Source organism: Sceloporus occidentalis, unplaced genomic scaffold (genome assembly GCF_023333645.1).
Source record: "Sceloporus occidentalis isolate IW3139 unplaced genomic scaffold, rSceOcc1.0.p SCAF_128, whole genome shotgun sequence".
Lineage (NCBI taxonomy): Eukaryota > Metazoa > Chordata > Lepidosauria > Squamata > Phrynosomatidae > Sceloporus > Sceloporus occidentalis.
In genome coordinates this window covers 387,501-405,090 of record NW_028317108.1, presented here as the reverse complement: position 1 = coordinate 405,090, position 17,590 = coordinate 387,501, and positions in this window count along the sequence as shown.

Sequence of the window (17,590 nt, the reverse complement as noted above, 5' to 3'; positions counted from 1 at the left end):
AGAAGCAATGAGGCTGCTTCAGGGTGTCTCCACTGATGTAGTATGGTCTTTCTGGCCACAGCCAGGACGATACGTGTAAGAGAAACGTGTGTTGTATCAGGTAATGACAACAGCCTAAGAATCGCAGCCTCTGAAGTGATTTGAAGATCACGGCTACGCAGGGCAGAAACGTTCGTACACTACACCAGAAACAGCGTATCGGGGGACACGACCAGACGTTATGATAAAGGTCTGCTCCTGCCAGACCACACTTAGGGCAAAAATCTGAGGGCAGTATTCACAGTACAATAATTTTAATGTCATTCTTAAGGTGATAGGGAGCCAGTGGAGGACTTCACAGAGTGGCAAAGCAGAAGAAGAGTGGCGTGCAAGGAAGATAAGTCTAGCAGTAGCATTTAGGATAGAATGCAAAGAAGAGAGTTGAGACAGTGGAATGCCAATGCAATATTCGGCACTGGAAATGATAAAGGAATTAACTAGGGTTTTTGTGGATTCTTGGGTGAGGAATGGGCAGATGCGAGAGGTGCAAGCGGCAGGATCTGGCAAGGGGCTGAATGTGAGGGATGAAGGAGAGGTTTTATGCAAGGTATTTATGTATTGTAATGTTAAAAAAGCTTTAATATTGGCATATAGGTTTATATTTTTCAGGATATGGTAGGGGTATACCGTATTTGCTCGATTATAAGATGAGGTTTTTTCCAGTGCTCTGAAAAATACCCCTCGTCTTATAATCAGGGTCGTCTTATAATCAGGTCTGACTATGAGACTAAAAGCCAGATCCCCTGCAGATCTTATGCCCCCTCCCAACCAACTTACCGGTGCTTCTGACTCCCCGGTGTGTTGTCCGGGCAGCGGGTAGATGTCTACGCGATTCGCGTTGACAACTTCTGCTGCAGCCGGAACGAGATGCGGTTAGCAGCGGGAGTTGTCTGCATCCATCTCGCAGACCTTCCCCAGCTGTCAGAGATCAGAGTTCCCCACCCTGGTGCTTTGTGATGGTCCCTCACAAATTGAGGTTATCCTGGTGTCAGAATGATTGGCAACTCATTGTGCTTGTCAAGGTACCAAAAAAGGTGTGAGAAAATAAAGGTCAACAACCTAGAAGGACTCAGCAAGTCTAAGCCTACTACTGATGACCTACCAATAGGGAATGGTCAGTTATGTGTATGTTATTGGATATTTATTTTCATATACATTCATGCTGGTAACACTTCTGCTCCTTGTCTTACTGTACACATCTTCTATGTTTAAAAGTTGTACAGTGTTATGTGATGGACAGTAAACCACTCCTCTCCTGTCATCAAGTAACTACAGAAATGAACACCATTTTTTAAAAACATTTGGGTTAGTGGGCACTGAAAGGGTTTTTTGAATTTTTTTTAGTTTAGGTCTACTAGAAGATGTTTTTTGAATTTTTTTTCTTTTATTGTTTCACTTTTTTTCAACTTTTGCTTACTCTGCTCTGTCCCCATTGGGGGCTTTGTGGATCCCATGGAACTCTCTTGTGACAAGGAAGTAACCCTAATTATTTCATGACATCATGAATGGGATCAATTTCAATATTTATTATTGTTATTAATAATATTTGTATTTGTTGTGGTTTGTTATCACTGCTAATCACACAATAAAGAAGAGCCCTGATTTCCTAATCACACTGTATGTAATCAGCTGCAGGGGGATCATCAGAGATTCTTTTTGATTCCATTTCAGTGTAATGGCACTTGGCACAAGAACTGTTAGTGCGAAGCTAGCAAAACCGGATTGCTTTGGCAGAGAAGAGACCAGGCCACAATGAGACAGTTTGATCTTCTGTGCCAAGCTGGAGGGTGTACTATCATGTCCTCTGGAGTTACAGTCATTAAATATTGACCTTTATTCAATAGACCTGACTAATTCTAGTGGTGTCGGAAAATAAATAACACAGCTGTATAGAGCAGTTCACCGCTCCTGACTAAAAGCTAATGAATGACTGTTCTCAAGTAAGCAGTAAATAACTGTATTACCTGATCACACCACAATGTGCGCAATGATAATGGCCAAACCACCAGCGCATGCTGTTGACACAGGAAAATAGTGATTATATATAATAGCCAATTAAAATGAGAAACTTGCAACAATATTTCAGTTGTTGAGCTACAACACAGGGCTAGGGAGGCTAATATTTTTTTCTTCAATCTTCCTTATCTTGTATGGCATTTGTCTAGTCCATTTAAATAAAGTGCAATAAAGAGTGCTATTGTGGGGTCTTCTGACCACATCCACACCTGAAGTATTGATTTCCTTGCCACCGCGGTTGCTATGTGCTCTATCCGAGTGTCGAGCCTTCGTGTATGTCCGTTGTGACAGAATGACCTGTCATACAGGGCCCAAAGGTACTCAGAGATGGCTCCAGCCTGGCTGTCAAACAAAGATAGCACAGATAGCCCCATTGTTAAACTAATCCCATCAATAGGACTGTCAAGGGAATTAAAGGTTGGGTTGAATACATGTATCTGTTAATTTATGTTAATGCAGTTCTGTGGATATATGAGTCTATGTTTTGCAAAAATAAACTGTTCATTCCTGCTGTACTCAATTCAAGGTAGTTGTGTCTACTTATTGGGTACACATAGCAGGGTTCCAAGGTGTGCATGGTGACTGGTGCTGGAAGTGATTTCGGGGACAACAGGAGAATACATCTGGGTGATCTCTGGGAGTTACTACAGCTCTCTTGGTGAACCTGTTACACCCGTGTATATCAACAATCGCCATTTCTGGGGGTCGATGTATATCACAGATTTTTTCCGGTTTTAAAAATAATTTGAACCGTTTCCATAAGCCATGGACAATGTTCACATTTGGCTGTCCACACCTGGGGCAGTCATTGTGCTCCACCAGACCCATTTTATAGAGCTTATCCGGTGGGATGTAGGAATTATGCGCCACTTTAAAGACCATCTCTCCATATGCTGCCATTGGTAGCAATCGCTTTATTTTTTAAAATCTTTTCAGATATCCTTAGGTGTTATATGTGGCTGTATGTTTAATTTAAATAAAGAAATACTTTAGTTGTTCTTTAGTTGTATATAAATCATTTTGTGGATATGTGCAAGATAATGCACCTAGGGCATAAAAACCCATGGGCACATTAATAAGGTTTTGGTAGCAGTACAAACAGGGCCGGCCCAAGACATAATGCCTGGGGTGAAGTTTGAAATGCCACCCCCCCCACTCATTATCTACCCTTCCTCATTATCTACCCTTCCTCCCCTTCACTTACCTTTGAGCAATCCTGAGGCGAGTCTCCCTGCTCTGCCACGGTGCGCGCCGATTTACTGCTGAGCACCGGAAATGACGTTATATTCTGGCGCTCGGCATTCCAAGCCGGCACCGAGACCGAGCTAGAGGGCTCGCAGAGGAGTGAGAGAGGCGCCGAGTGGGTACCGAGAACTTGGTAAGCGAAAACCACTCGGCGCCCCTCTCTCTCCTCCCCTTAAAAAAAAAAAAAAGGCGCTTGGGGTGGCAAAGTGCCGCCTCTTCAAAAGTGCCACCTGGGGCAATTGCCCCATTATGCTCCATGGTAGGGCCGGCCCTGAGTACAAACTGCTTTGTGGGCCCACTATGTAAGAGGTCAGAGTAGGTTCTCACGCTATCGAGAGTGTCCCTTGATGTGGCGGGTGAGCTTAATTATGCTTTGGCCAATTCATATAACCAAAATCTCTCATTTATATTATGTTTATATATTTGTTGCCAACTTTATTAGATTGAGAAGCGCAGATAGTTATTTTTTGTATAGAATATTTGATATTTTCGTAACCTCGACATCTGAGGAAAGGGATTTAGTGGTAATTATTTCAGATGACTTAAAGGTAGGTAGAGAACATTAACAACCAAGCATTTCTTGCTGTTCTATTACATAATAGAGCAGCAAGAAATGCTTGGTTGTTTATGGAGAGTTGCACCATTGTATAGAGCACTGGCGGGACCTCATTTTGAGTATTGTGTACAGTACTTGAGACTGTATCTCCAGAAGGATATAGAGACTAGGGCTGCAACTAACGATTATTTTCATAATCGATTAGTTGGCCGATTATTTTTTCGATTAAATCGATTAATGATGTTAAATACAAACAGCAGAATAAAAAAAACTTTGATAAAATGCATTTCTTGTCTTTTTTTCCCAACCAGCCCCAGGAATTTATGCACATTTGAGCCCAGGCTTGCCACGCTGCCTCCCACATATGCCACTCCACTCTACCCCCACATATGCCACTGTGCCTGATATGCCTTATACCCCTTGATACACCACTCCATCCTCCCCAGACATGCCACGCTGCCTCCCAGACATGCCACGCTGCCCTCCCAACATATGTCACTCCACTCTACCTCCAGATATGCCACTGTGGCCCCAGATATGCCTTATACACCCTGATACACCACTCCGTCCTCCCCAGACTTGCCACACTGCTCTCCCCCACATATGCCTTATATACCGTATATGCCTTATACCCCCAGATATGTCATTCCATCCTCCCCAGATATGCCTTATACCACCCAGATATCTCATAGTCCCCTCATAGAGTCACAGACCCGTTCACAGCACACTGACACCATACTTTTATAAATATACAGGGTTAATCTTCACTGCCCCCAGGATTTAGATTACCCTTAGTTTGCCCCCCCTTTACCTCTAACTGCACCTTAAGTTAACTTTATTAAATTAATTAAATTAACCCTCAGTCCTCATCATTAAATTAACCCTAAACATCCCATTAACCATAACTACCCCTAAATTAACTCTAAATGCCCATTAACCACAACTACCCTAAATTAACCCTAAACACCCCATTAACCATAACTGCCCCTAAATTAACCCTAAACACCCCATTAACCACAGCATCCCCCAAATTAACCCTAAAGACCGCATCAACCACAGCATCCCCTAAATTAACCCTAAAGACCCCATGAACCACAACAGCCCCTAAATGAACCCTAAAAACACCATTAACCACAACTGCCTCAAATTAACCCCAAACACCCCATTAACCACAGCTGCTCCTAAATTATCCCTAAACACCCCATTAACCATAACTTTCCCTAAATTAACCCCCACCTCCCCTAACTTTCAGCAACACAAATATTAATTTTATACTTACAGTTAGATGAGTGTCACAGCCAGGCCCAGACTGGGACAAAAAATAGGCCCGGGCATTTAGGACTGAGCAGCCCATTTTTATTTATTTATTTATTGTTAAAGCCCACCCTTCATGTACCATCTTTGCATTTCCCCAAATCACTTAAACATTCATGATATACACAAACACTTACTCACTCATTCACACAAATCATTAACACATATTCATTAATGCAGTCTCACAAATCATTCAAGCAATTCATCCACACATGAATTCATTAATTCTCATACACATTCACACAATTCATCCACACATTTATTCATTCATTCTCGTACGCATCCACACTACCCCCTCTCCCCTTCCCCTTCTTATCTGCCCCTTCTCACTATGTACCCCCTTCCCCACTTCTCAATATCTATCCCCTCTCTCCCCTCTGCCCCTTCTCACTGCACCCCCTTCCCTCACCCTACTTACCTTGTTGCCGGAGTAAGCAGCAACTGCGACCGGGTCCGCCACTCTAGGAGGCCAGGCAGCCCCAACCAGGGCCGGTTGCGGCCGCACAGGGTTTAAATTAAAACATCGGGCGGTTTTTGTTGTTTTTTTTTTTTTTAACTTTATTTAACATCCTCCATGTTAAATAAAGTAAAAAGAAACTTTATTTAACATGGAGGATGTTAAATAAAGTAAAAAAAACCCCCCCGATGTTTTAATTTAAGCCCTGTGCGGCAGCACACCCCTAAGGCCCTGGTTGGGGCTGCCCGGCCTCCTAGAGTGGCGGACCCGGTCACAGTTGCTGTGGGATTAAGGGGCAGGTGCCCCTTATGCCCTGCGTTAATGCAGCCGTAGAGGCCGCATAGGCCCAGTCAGTCCGGTCCTGACTGAGCCTATTTTAAGGTAGGGGCCTGGAGCTGCAGCTCCATCAGCCCCTACGTCAATCCGGCCCTGGGCAGCAACAGTTAAGCCCGCAGCAACTGTGACCGGGTCCGCCACTCTAGGAGGCCGGGCAGCCCCAACCAGGGCCAGCCTTAGGGGTGTGCCGCCGCACAGGGCTTAAATTAAAACATCGGGGTTTGTTTTTTTTTTACTTTATTTAACATCCTCCATGTTAAATAAAGTTTCTTTTTACTTTATTTAACATGGAGGATGTTAAATAAAGTTAAAAAAAACAAAACAACAAAAACCGCCCTGGTTGGGGCTGCCTGGCCTCCTAGAGTGGCGGACCCGGTCGCAGTTGCTGCTTACTCCGGTAAGCCTGATGGCCAGTCTGGGCCTGGTCACAGCCATGTGGTTCTGGAGAAGGAAGGGACGGGGCCAGTTGTCACAGTGATTACAGGGAGGGACTGGTAAGTAGGAGCTGCTGCTGTGAGTCACTGAAACGGATTATATAATGAGGGGTATTTCTCAGAGCGTTTGCTCTGAAAAAACCCTAATTTTATAATCGATAAAAATCGATGGCAATCGATTTTCATTATCGATTATTATCGATTAGTTGTTGCAGCCCTAATAGAGACTTTGGAGAAAGTTCATAGAATGGCTAATAAAATGGTTTATGGATTGCAGGATAAAACTTACCAGGAAATGTTATTAGCATATAGCCTGGAAGAAAGACGTGGAAGAAACAACAGGGCATAGTCTTAATATTACTTTACTGAAAGGATAGTGGATGCATGGAATAGCCTTCCAGCAGAAGTGGTAGATATTGATACAGTGAAGATGTTTAAGCAAGCATGGGACTAAGGAAAGTATTCAGAGGTTGGGCAGACTAGATGGTTTAGTCAATTTGCTACTCTATTGTCAAAGGTTTAAAGAGATTAAAGTTAATTCATTTTGACTACTTAAGCTTTTGCATGAAAAGGACTATTCTACCTTAGTGATAGACATCAGCAATGCTCTTAGAGAAGCAATTGTTGGTGCCCATCATATGGGAAAGGGTAATAAAGCCATTTCCAAACAATTTAAGTCCATCATTCTACAATGAGAGAAAGATTATTAAAAATTGAAAAACATTCGGGAATGTAAGGGGGGAGGAGCCATGACATAGCACGCGGGTGTGCCATGCACGCGGTTTGTCGGAGCCCGGAATCTTGCAACTGGCGTCCTATGCCTGCGTCCCCGGCTGCCTCTAGGTCGGCGTTCCGGCTACCAGTTTGATTCCCCTCGCGGGGAGTGCTGAGATCTCAGGCTTGCTGCCCGTTGGATCCTGGTGCGTACCGACGTTCCCGGCTCTGCAGATGGATGTCTCCTGCATGTCCTTTACACGGCTGCAAGGTAGACATCCGGGAAGCTCTTTGCCAAGGAGACGCCAGGGAGACGTGACGAATCAAAGAATTAGCCGGTGAAGAGGTGGAGGGGTAGAGGCAGTCTCAACATTTACAGTCGAGATTTATCATGGTTGGCGGCCTGAATACCAGATAAGTCCCCAAAACTATCAATTTTATCCTTTTTTCTCATTTTCTATTTTGGTCTTTGGAAAACAATGGTGAAAAGACATGTACATACTATGGATGAATATGCTTAAAATTTAAAAACAAGTAGTTCCAGTATACGGGCAATTTGAAGCAAGTTGGTTATAGATGCTTATATATGATTAGAATCATTTTTGATTCAAATATTTAAAAATAGCCACCTATTGACACCAAAAACTAAAGACAAAAAAAAAACAATGGTGAAAAGAGAAATCTACATAATATGGATGAATACACCTAAAATGTAAAAATAAGTTGCCCTTGTATACTCTCCTTGCTATATAGCTTTAAGAGTAAAGTTTTAATAACAGAACAAGGACAAGGCAAAATTGTGGAACTGGTCCTATCACTCTTTGATGTACAGATTAAGACCTATATTAATACCTGGTTATTACTAATCTTGAAGTCCCAACAAGTTCTGGGCTAACTGACCTAAGGAGACTTTTAAGATCTCAATTATTACTTCTATATATGAAAGTTGAAATATTGAATTTATAGGGGGTCACAAAGAAACTTATTTAACATAAGCAGAATTCAAGAAAGGACATGGCAACAAAAAAAACACAAGAGAAAATGTCTAGGAAAGATCATAAAGATCAGAAAACAGAAAAAAGATTGTCATTTTTTACCCCTCCACCTAAACAAGACCTAAAAAAGTCTAGACTTAGAGGATAATTCCAACACAACTAAGCAAATAGATTGTGATATTTCACAATAAAGCCCTGTAACTACTGATATGAAACAACTGATACATAATCAGCTAACTGAAGCTTGAGATGTTCAATTCAATCAGATCAAACAAGTAATAGAGACCAATATACAAGACCTAAAAATGGATCTAATAGCTATTGCAAAAAGGGTGAATCATAATGAAGAAAAGTTGGGACTACTAGAGACACAGGCAGAACTCTTACAGGACACTATTAAACAGAATTCAATCCAAATTGAATCGCTAGAACAGAAAGTAGCAGACCAAGAAGATCTTAGGCAGAATAATCTTAGGTTCAGAGGAATCCCAGAATCATTCGTAAACGAAAAACTTGAGGAGTTTGTGGAGAATTTTATGGAAGCGCTGGGCATTAAACTCGAGGTAAAGACACAATTATGGGATAGGTGCCATAGAACAGCTAAACCCACCAGGCAAGAAATACAACGCCACCTAAACCATATGATGGTATCAGAATCTTACAAGATTTATCACACTATACCAGAACCGTAGAGGCGTCAATAGGCAGAGTTCACGGAGATCTTGAGACAGAAAGATATCCGATACAGATGGGCGGTGCTGGTGAAAATTGTTCTAACCTTTGATTATAAAACTTGGTCCTTTGACTCACCTGGAAAACTGAAAAAATGAATGCTATTAAATAAAATTTACAATGACAACAGACAAAACGCCTAATCCACAAGGAATGAAGAAACAGAGGAGAAGAGACTTTTTTTTTCTTTTTTACAAATGCATTTATCTTATTATTAGTTTTCTTACTAGAAGCTCTTAATTAACAATATGCTCATAATACTTTCCTTATGGAAGAATAGAATTAGATGATTAATTATATTTAAATAACTGTTGGGGTACCTTCTCACGAGATTACTCACGATTTTTTTGTTTGTTTGTTTCCTTCTCCCCTCTCCTACACTTATCCACAACACACAATTTGACTCACGGACAAGAATCCACAAGATGGTATCTATAGACCAGGGTGTATATTTCCCGCCCCCCCCCCCTTTTTCCCCACCTATTTACATAACACAAACCTGACTACCTAATATTGTTCACCACAATTTACATCAGCCAATAAGCAGGTAGCGCCTCTAATATCGTCACGCCCAGTCCCATAATGCTCCTCTTTCTTTGCTGCTCCCTCAGGCAGCTAAGTACCAATTTTTTGCTCTCTAAATATATTGTATTCGATTTTTCATATTTTGGATTATTTGGTGTTTTCAGTATATTTAGTTTTTTCTGTTGTATTTGATTTCTCGATATTTTTCTTTTAAGCCTTATATATTTTATATAATTTCGTGTTTTCAGTCTGTATTGTACTGCTTTCCATTATTTACGTTTTCTTGTATTAAGTTTTCCCTCTTCTCGGTGTTCTTACCTTGTTTGTCTTTGTATTTCTCCTGGCAGCGTCTCTCCTGAGGTGCTGTTGTTCTTTTCTGCCCAATCGCGGCAATTTCATCCTGTTTCGGCTCTTCGGCGTGTCATTCTCGTCTATGCCGTCATGCCTTCTTTCTTTTTGCGGCCCGCTGAGGCGGCCGCGCATGCGCGGTTGTGTCGCGGCGGCCATCTTTGTGTCTGGCAGCGGGTCCTACGCGGCTCTCTTTATTAGATCTTCCGTGATGTTTTTTTTTTTTTCTTCGTACACGGCGGCCATTTTCAGTTCGTTTCGCGCAAATTTTGCTGTTAGCGGTTCTCTGGCTCTGCCTCTCCATTTTGTGCTGTTATTTTAAGGGTTATTTCACCCTTTATATTCCCCATTTCAGTACTTTCTTTTCAGGTATTGTTGCTGTTTATTTCTGATTATGCAGAATTCTGGAGGCGATCCCCCTAATGGGGTTAATGTTCCCACTGCTGTCCCTAATAGCAATATGGTTAGGGATGATCATTTGGTTTCCTCTGAGGAATTCCAATTAATGATGGACACTACTATGTCCAGGTCCATTAATCAGGCCTTAGTTCAAGCTGTGGGGGCTATGTCATCCTCCATATCTCAGTCTATTGCCCAGGCTTTTTGCTCAAGCTCAAGGCCCCGGCCTGATTCAGCCTGGGGTTTCTACTTCAGGGCATTCTGAGCCCCGGTCGACAGGGCGTAAAGCCTCTAGCCAAGACCAAACACTTGTCTCCCGCACTGCATGATGTCAGGGTCTCCCCTGCTGTTATGGACGGTTCTCAAACTGTCACAGATGGCGCGTATGCACCGCGCAATAGTGCCTCTGATCAGGCTAAATCGGTCAGGAGATGGAAAAGGGCGCGTGCCCTAGGTGAGTCCTCTGATTCAGAGGCCAGTGATGGTGAGGATGTCCAGTCTATGGATTCTTATAGGGACCCTCTGGACGGTGCAGACTCAGATGAGTCTGATGTTCCCCCTCAAATTTCAGATACCCTTCCTAATGTGCCTGTTAAGCAGGCTTTGGGTGTTAGAGGTGTAGAGCCTCAGGGTCCTCTGCTAGATCCTCAGGGTTTGCCTCTATTTGACCCAGACGATCTCTGCCATCCTCGTTCTGCGGAGTGGGAGCCCCCTGCACACATTGCTAATTATCTGGCGTCTTGTATTCGTACTCCTTTATCTAAGGAGACTAGGAATAACCTGAGAGCCGAATGTCCACGGCCGATTGCTCCCGATGGGGTTTGTAAGACTCCCGAGGTAGAAACTCATTCAATTTCTGGGGAAGACTGGATGGAAACCCCGTAAGGGTCTTGAGTTTTCCCTCAAGAATTGCCAGGACAGGGTTTTGGATTCTCTAGGTCCTGTCACGAAGTTATACGAACTATTGGAGGCCGCCAAAATGGGTGATCAGCCTTTGGACGTTGATACCGCTCTAGGGTGGGTTCAACGTTTGGTGTGTCTGCTGGGGAACGCTAATTCCTCCCTAGCAATTGAGCGTAGGAAGGCCATCCTCCTCAAGATAGAGCCTAAGTTAGTCAATATGGCTGATAATGAACCTGGTCCCTCGGCCAAAGGTTTTTTATTTGGTGATTCTTTTATCAAGAATCTGGGGTCTTTTGTGAAGACTTTCACAGCCTTGGATAAGGCTCAAAGCTCTATGAAGCGCGTTTTTACGCCTAAGGTTTTTGGCGGGGCCGGCAGAGTTAGGGGCTGTCTGTCCGGCTGTGGATTTCGTGGTTCATTCCACCAGAATCGAGGCTCCTTCCCTAGTAGATCTGTGTATGCAGAGCCCAAGACTACTCCGTTCTTCCCTTCCAGAGGGCGACCATGGCAGTTTCGCACTACCAGAGGAGCTTTTCCGGGGAAGAGACCCTACGGTAAGTACCTGGTTTCAACTTTTTCCCATGTAAAAATGGGGGGAAGATTGGCTCTGTTTGCTCACGTATGGCATGTTGTGACACAAGATGTTTGGGTTTTGGAAACTGTACAGGCTTATCGTTTGGAATGGGCAACCATTCCCTTTCAGGTGGCTCCTGCGAGGCCTTTCGTGTTTCCAACAAAGGATCAGGAGATGATCTCTGCAGAAGTTGCAGAAATGATGGACAAAGGGGCCATTCAGGAGGTTCCTTGGGATACCCCAGGATTCGTCAGCAACCTCTTTCTTGTTCCCAAGAAAGGAGGTGGAGTAAGTCCAGTAATCAACTTGCGGCCTTTGAATTCTTTCCTAGTGTATTGTCACTTCAGGGAAATGATAATGTGGAGTCATTATGGGTAGAAATATATGGAAAGAAAAATAATAAAATACTGATCAGGGTTTGCTATAAGCCACCAAATATAATGGAAGCAGCAGAAGATCAATTATTAAAGCAAATAAACAAGGCAGCTAATCACAATGAGGTGGTTATTATGGGGGACTTTAACTATCCCGACATAAACTGGGAAACAGAGACCTGTGAATCTCATAAAGGAAACCGGTTTCTATATAAGTAAGGATAATTATCTGTCCCAAATGGTACAGGACCCGACCAGAGGGGGCGCCCTACTGGACTTAATATTGACCAACAGACCTGACAGAGTAACTAATGTGCAGGTCAGGGGGCATCTAGGAAATAGTGATCACAATATGATACATTATAACTTGTCCTTCAATAAGGGAACTCTTAGAGGAGCCACAAGAACCATGAACTTTAGGAAGGCAAAGTTTGATCAACTAAGAGAAGCCCTTAACACTGTAAATTGGGAAAATGTCCTCAAAAACAAGAGTACAGACACTCAATGGGAGATTTTTAAGGATATCTTAAATTCTCAATGTGAAAGGTACATACCGTATGGGAATAAAAGAGTCAGGAACAAGAGAAAACCAATGTGGATAAATAAAAATGTAAAGGGGGTAATAAATGGCAAAAAAAGGCATTTAAGCTACTAAAACAGGAAGGCAGTGAGGAAGCACTAAAAAGCTATCGGGAAAAAAATAAAATATGTCAAAATCAGATAAAAGCAGCAAAAGTGGAGACAGAAAGACTCATTGCCAAAGAGAGTAAGACAAACCCCAAAATGTTCTTTAACTATATAAATAGTAAAAAGGTTAAAAATGAAAGCGTTGGCCCCTTAAAAAGTAATGAGGGAGAAGTTATAGACGGGGATCAGGAAAAAGCTAATCTATTAAATATATTCTTCTCTGCTGTATTCACAGAGGAAAATGAAATGCCAGGTAATATACAGCAGGATGAGATAACTGCCCCAGTACATGTCGCCTGTCTAACCCAGGAAGAAGTGAGTGCAGTGCCGCCTAAAAAAAATCAAAATAGACAAATCACCAGGTCCAGATGGCATTCACCCCCGTGTTCTAAGGGAGTTAAGTAATGTAATAGACAGACCCCTATTTCTAATATTCAAGGACTCTATAGTGACAGGGTCTGTTCCCCAGGACTGGCGCATAGCAAATGTTGTGCCAATATTCAAAAAGGGGACAAAAAGTGACCCGGGGAATTATAGGCCTGTTAGTTTAACTTCTGTTGTGTGTAAACTGTTTGAGGGTTTCCTAAGAGATGCTATTTTGGAGTATCTCAATGAAAATAAGTGTATGACTCCATATCAGCATGGGTTTACAAGGGATCGGTCCTGTCAAACTAACCTGATCAGCTTTTATGAGGAGGTGAGCTCAAGACTGGATCGGGGTGAATCGCTGGATGTCGTATATCTTGATTTTTCCAAAGCATTTGATACGGTGCCACATAAAAGGCTGGTACATAAAATGAGAATGCTTGGGCTGGGGGAGAATGTGTGTATGTGGGTAAGTAACTGGCTCAGTGATAGGAAACAGAGGGTGGTTATTAATGGTACATACTCTGAGTGGGTTACTGTTGCTAGTGGGGTACCACAGGGGTCAGTTTTGGGTCCTATTATTTTTAATATATTTATTAATGACCTTGTAGAGGGATTGTATAGTAAAGTATCAATCTTTGCAGACGATACTAAGCTCTGTAACGTGGTTAACACAATAGAGGACAGTGCACGATTACAAATGGATCTGCATAGGTTGGAGGCTTGGGCTGGGATGTGGCAGATGAGGTTCAACACAGATAAATGTAAGGTTATGCACATGGGGAAGAAAAATCCAGGCTGGGAATATGTATTAAATGGGAAAACACTGGGGACGACTGACATGGAAAAGGACTTAGGAGTTTTAGTTAACAGTAAATTTACCTGTAGCGACCAGTGTCAGGCAGCTGCTGCTAAGGCAAATAAAATCATGGGGTGCATCAAAAGGGGCATAGATGCCCACGACAAGGAAATAATTCTACCACTGTACAAGTCGCTAGTCAGACCACACATGGAATACTGTGTACAGTACTGGGCACCAGTGTACAAGAAAGATATAGTGGAGCTGGAGAGGGTTCAAAGACGGGCAACCAGAGTAATAAGGGGAATGGGAGGACTACAGTACCCAGAAAGATTATCAGAATTAGGGTTATTTAGTTTGGAAAAAAGACGGTTTAGGGGGGATTTAATAACTATGTATAAATATATAAGGGGACAGTACAGAGATCACTCCCAGGACCTATTTATACCCAGGACTGTATCTGTAACAAGGGGACATCCTCTACGGTTGGAGGAAAGAAGGTTTCTACACCAGCACAGACGGGGGTTCTTTACAGTAAGAGCGGTGAGATTATGGAACTCTCTGCCAGAGGAAGTGGTTATGGTAAACTCAATAAAAGAGTTCAAAAGGAGCCTGGACGTGTTTCTTGAAAGCAATAATATTACAAGTTATGGATATTAGATTAATAGGGACATAACGTTGATCCAGGGATTTATTCTGATTGCCATATTTGGAGTCGGGAAGGAATTTTCCCCCTGGTATGGGGCAATTGGCATCTGCTTCATAAGGGTTTTTTGCCTTCCTCTGGATCAACACAGTAGGGACACAATATGTATATAGGTTGAACTTGATGGACTTTGTTCTTTTTTCAACCTTATGAACTATGTTACTATGTTACTATGTCACTTCAAGATGGAAGGTATCCATTGTCTTCGGGATCTGTTGCTCCCGTCAGATTGGATGGTCAAGTTGGATCTAAAGGACGCTTATTTTTCGATTGCCATAGCCATCGAAGACAGGGATTTTCTTCAGTTCACGTGGCTCGGGAAGAAGTGAAGGTTCACGTGCCTCCCGTTCGGCCTCTCATCCGCCCCGTGGTGTTTTACCAAAGTTCTAAAACTGATGGTGTCGTTTCTGCGAACTCGGGGTGTTCGGCTTATCATATACCTTGACGATATCCTGATCATGTCTCAATCAGAGGCACTCCTCAAGATTCATCTCGGTTGGTCCTTACTGCAGAATCTGGGTTTCCTGATCAATTGGGAGAAATCCATCCTGGCTCCCTCTCAATCCATCGAATTTCTGGGTTTTCGTGTAGATGCAGTCCTGCAGATGTTACAACTTCCTCGTACGAAGGTCATAGCTATCAAAAAGGAGATTAGAAGAATACTACGTCTTCTGTTGATTTCCCTGCGGCTCCTACCTCGCATGTTAGGACTTCTCTCCTCGTCCATTCAAGCCATCTTCCCAGGACCATTGCATTACAGAGCGCTACAGCGTGTGAAGGCAGCTCATCTGAGACAAGGCTTCTCTTACGAAACCAAGATAGCGCTAGATGCGGAGGCCAAGGAAGAACTGATGTGGTGGCTTCTTCATATGGACGCATGGAATGGGAGAGCGATATGCGGACTTAGTAATAGAGTCAGACGCAAGCTTACAGGTGGGCGATGGTCTCCAGACGAATCTTTCCTCCACATCAACTGCCTGGAATTGTTGGCGGGTTTGTTCGCGGTACGCAGCCTCTCTCCCGCTCAGGCTTCCTGTTCCATCCTCCTCAGGATGGACAACATCTCTGCGGTTCGTTACATCAACCATCTGGGAGGTACCAAATCGAGAGCCTTGGCGATCCAGGCACGGGATTTTTGGCACTTCTGCCTTCGCAACAACATCTCTGTAGTGGCCGAGTATATTCCCGGCCTCTCCAATACCACGGCGGATTGGAATTCCAGGTATCTTCGGGATGCGAGCGATTGGCGTCTTCATCCGGATCTGTTCTTTCGGATCAACAACATTTGGGGTCCCTTACATACCGACCTCTTTGCATCCCATCTCAACACTCAACTTCCTCAGTTCATCAGTTGGAGACCGGATGCGGACGCCTTGGCTACGGATGCTTTCCTTCAAGACTGGTCTCAGGGCAGGCATTATGTGTTTCCGCCTTTCAACATGATTGCCAGAACCATTCTCCAGCTCTGGACCTGAGGGGACACTCTAGTGTTGATCACTCCGTTTTGGCAGTCTCAACCGTGGTTCCCTCAGTTGTTGGAGATGTCCATAGACATGCCTCGGTTGCTCCCGGACCGTCCGGACATTCTGACGGACCCGAAGGGAAATCTGCATGGCTTGGTGTGTTCCGGCACTCTTCGTCTGATGGTTTGGCTGCTTTCCCGGGACCATGGTCTTTCCCTGGAGTGCCGCAATTAACTCTCCGCCTTATGGCGAATGCATGGGCGCCTGGTACCAGAAGAGCTTATTGTTCTGCATGGGGTTCCTGGTCTAAGTGGTGCATGGGGAGACACGTGGATAGCGTATCTGCTCCTTTGAATGATATCCTCGGATTCTTCACTATGCTATTTGAAGAAGGGAAAGCATATCGTATGGTGAATGTCTTTCGATCGGCTATTTCGGCTGGCCATGTTCCTTTTGAGGGTGTTCCCATTGGGCGTCACCCGCATGTCGTCTTCTTAAGGGTATTCGTTTTTCTCGTCCTCCTGCTTCACGCTATACTTCCTTCTGGGATGTTAATTTGGTCTTGGATTTCTTAGATCAGTGGGGCCCTGATGAGGATTTATCCTTCAAGCAGTTGTCGGCTAAATTGGTTACCTTATTTTGTTTGACCTCTTGCAAGCGGGTTTCTGATGTTAGGGCATTGGATATTACTGCTCGTTCTTTTGTGCCGGAGGGTGTACTGTTTGATATTTCTCGCCGTACCAAGACTTCTATTTCGTCAGTTTTTTATCAGGCTTTTCCCGATCGCCCCGGCTTTGTCCGGTGCGGTGTCTCCGTGTTTATGAGGATCGTACTGCTTCCCTTAGGGGTGTCGATGTTGCTCCTTTATTCTTATCGTTTCGTTCGCCTCATCTTCCGGTTTCTACTGTTTCTCTCGCTCGCTGGGTCAAGTGGTTACTGGCCCTAGCGGGTGTAGATGTTTCGGTTTTCGCACCTCATTCTGTCCGAGGTGCTATGGCTTCTAAGGCTTCATCCTTAGGGTGTCGCTTGGAAGATATTATGAAGGTGGCTGACTGGTCATCTGAATCTACATTCCATAATTTTTATTTTCGGCCCGTTCAACATTTTGCTTTACGTGTCGTTCATCAGCTTTGAACTAGCATAATACGAAGCCTCCGTGTCTTAATAAAATTACCAGATTTTACTATTTCATGACGTAAAGTCATGATTTTATTAATGACACGGAGGCGAGTATTATTCCCTCCCTTCCATACCCTTGTGGTTTTTTTTTCCAGGGGATTGTGTTGTGTCTATCATGAGGTGAGTCTATTGTTTGACGGTAGTGATTTTATAATGATGTTTATTGTTACCTTTATTGCGGTGTATGTTATGATTATTATGCATTCATGCATCTGTATTCTTGTTTCATGACCTGGATTATGTTTTCGGGCCTGTTTTACCGTATGTTTTTCAATTTTTCAACCTGAAATGTCTGTATGGAGTTTTCTTCGGGATCTTCGGTTCCAGCAAGAAAGAGGAGCATTATGGGACTGGGCGTGAAGATATTGGAGGCGCTACCTGCTTATTGGCTGATGTTATTTGGTTTTTTTTTTGTTAATATCTCTTTGC